The sequence below is a fragment of the Procambarus clarkii genome, chromosome 44 (genome assembly GCF_040958095.1).
Source record: "Procambarus clarkii isolate CNS0578487 chromosome 44, FALCON_Pclarkii_2.0, whole genome shotgun sequence".
Lineage (NCBI taxonomy): Eukaryota > Metazoa > Arthropoda > Malacostraca > Decapoda > Cambaridae > Procambarus > Procambarus clarkii.
The window spans coordinates 31140876-31143819 of NC_091193.1; the positions used below are offsets into that span (position 1 = coordinate 31140876).

General features: G+C 36.8%; 1 long non-coding RNA gene across 1 annotated transcript; it reads right to left on the minus strand.

Annotated features, from left to right (window-relative positions):
* Positions 1-929: 929 nt before the first annotated feature.
* On the minus strand, positions 930-2460 carry LOC123745236 (uncharacterized). The gene is made up of 3 exons (XR_006771306.2): positions 1991-2460; positions 1724-1843; positions 930-1352 (listed from the first exon to the last, which is right to left on the minus strand). It is a non-coding gene; the product is annotated as an uncharacterized lncRNA (long non-coding RNA).
* Positions 2461-2944: the final 484 nt, after the last annotated feature.

The following is a 2944-nucleotide window of genomic DNA, read 5'->3' on the forward strand; positions in this document are numbered from 1 at the left end:
TATATGAGCTTCATTCTAAATACATTACAATAGACATATTTATAGCTCAAGTGAAGATACATATGTTTTTATAGTAGTGCTCAGTAGCTTGTCGGGCATGGAGTGCAGACGCTTACTTACTTGGCGATACATTGTATAATTAACAAAGATACGCTAATAAAGCCTAAAATCTTATATGCCTCCAGAAACGCTGAGATATGAACATTATTATGATTGCACCAAATGAAATATATCATGTTCGAGGACAAAGATATATCAATTTTAAATTAAGTTTCGACTCTTGCTCGGGCGACTCTCGCCCCATCTATTGGAGATTCTGTCCACTAAAGACCCAAAGCTACTCAATCCCTCCTAGCATTATTTAAGTAATGAAGAAGTAATATGGTATATTTACTATAATGTGGGTGCTGAATGCAGAACATGAGAAAACATATATTTACTCCAAACTAATATAATTTCATTATGAAATAAGTAAATAAGTAGCATCAAAGGAAGTCGACGGTCCAAACGTCAATGTTGTGGAGCGACTTATCCAAGATATATCGTTGTTTGGAAAGTGTTTGTTGGCATATCCAGTTGTCGCACTTCTCTGCACAAATTATCACAAATTTAAATTATAATGTTAACAAGTAGAATACATATTTTTAATAAAATCTAACATAACTAACCAGAAAACATTTAGCATTTATTAAAAAATATATGTTTGGAAGTTAAATTGACTTCATAGAACAATAGTTTTGATATATATACTCGTTATTCGTTGACATGCGTTCGCTACTTAAACTGTACTGTAGTACTGTACTTATGTAAAATCTCCCATGTCTCTTCGCTCATCTCACCGAACCCTACAGGCTCTGTGATATATTGTTTAATTAATTGAGATTCACAAATAAAGCTTATAATTGTATATGTTATCAAAAAGGCAGAGCTTAGTTTAGTTCATTTATTATGCACCCCATACCCATCCTATGGGCGATAGTAGAGTGTTACAGAGGCACATAATGGGCTCAGGGACTGAGCCCCACAATTCATATAGCCAAGCAAGTTATAATCTTGATAAGCTAGTTACAAAAGTCAATGCACATTGTCACATCAACAATGGGCTCGAGACCGACCACAAGTACAGTTTATAATTTAAGCAACTGACATATATGGAGGGCTAGTGTCACAATTGATATGTTTATCCTACATATAACCCCCTCTCCCTCATCCAATGGGCAGCGGTGGATAGGTTACAATCAATTTGAGGGGTTGGCTAGATGAAAATTGAAAGTTGTTGCAGGGCATTGAAAATTCATTATCCTGATACATGTAAAAGATGCTGCAACTGGGCCAAGTTTCAGCATCGCAGCCTAAATAGAGAGGGAGAAAAAAAATAAAAACGTTTTTTTAGACAATTTTTCAACAATGTTCAAATCATTTCACACCCCACAATTGTGAACCGAAATCAGTTCTATGACACTTAGCTATGACCTTACTATATAATAAAGATTTGTCTAATAGATTTTTATCCCAGATGTATTTAGTGCAATAATACAGATTTTGTAAATTTCCCAAAAATCCTATGCAACAATATGATATTTCTAAAATCAATAAATCTACGTAGAAAGAAAAGCCACCACTATGTTTTAGAGGCATTAACTCTACATATAATGTGCAAGTTTCATGCAAATTGAATAATAAATAAGGTCTGTGAAATCAGATAAAATTGTAAAATATTTACCTGCACAAATGGAGGTTAAAGTTCAGCCACCTTTAGCTGAGGTTGATGTTGACCAATATCATTCAAAATTTGCACCCTTGTAGATAGGCATGGGTTCAGTAAGGTGTGCATGCAGATCGCCTGATAAATAAAATACAAAAAATTATTTAAATAAAAAAAACTTATTTAAAAAAAAAAAAATAATAAAAATATATATATTTGCCACCAGTTTTATATGTACAAATATTTTTAAAGTAATATCACAATATAACACTAAAACATACTAACCTAATATAATTGGTCAGAAATATGGGTCCTCAAGGTGGCACTGGAGTGGCACTAGTAGGCACCTGCGCCATAGCTGGGGTCAGCTCCCTCAGGGGCCTTTCTTGGTTTGGTTGTGCGTCTCGTTGGTCTCTGCATATCCTTGTCCTTTTTGTTCAAGTACCAGTTCAGTTAGATTTGGAGTAGCAGGTGCAAGACCTGGAGTAGAAGGTGGAAAATGTGCGGTGGCAGAGGGTGGGATTGTGTGAGGAGGGGGGGGGGGGGGGGGCAGCGGGCTGCAACACTTGTGGCTTACTGGCCGCCTCGATCTTCACTCGTCAAAGTGCGTAATCTACGAATTCTAGCCAGCTCGCACCTTCTACGGGCAGCTAGCATGCTTTCAGCTTTCATAGTTTTCCTCATCTTCGTTTTGTACGTCATTTTGCAGTAAAAATAGCACAAATTGTGAGAGCGCGTCCACGATAGATCCACGAGCTGAGGGACACAAAGAGTGACTGACTTAGCCAGCAAGCCCACCCCTCTCTCACACGAGACTGTTGCCAATGAGTGAGTTTATATTCGTTTTATGCATAACACGTTATTTTCCACGCTATTACGAAATATTAGACTTCTACAACGTAAGACACAATACCCCACGGCGCACCCAGGCCACGAGAACCGGATTGGGGAGACTTGCAGCGGGAAATTTGACTCTAATTACGTTATTTTTCAAGATAACATAAAACGGTTTGCACCACAGCGTTGCCAGAACGTTGTAGTATTTTTCAGAATTTTTGTAAATTTTCGAAATTTTTCGAATTTGAACGTAGATGACCCTTTTTTTGCGTTTTATTCAGAGATTAGATCTTATTGAGTGAGGAAAGATATTCATATTTTAAAGAAGGCTTCTTGGCTGATGCTCTCCATTGATGGAAAATATTCAACCTTTTGAAAATCAATGTTACTTTGATCTAGATA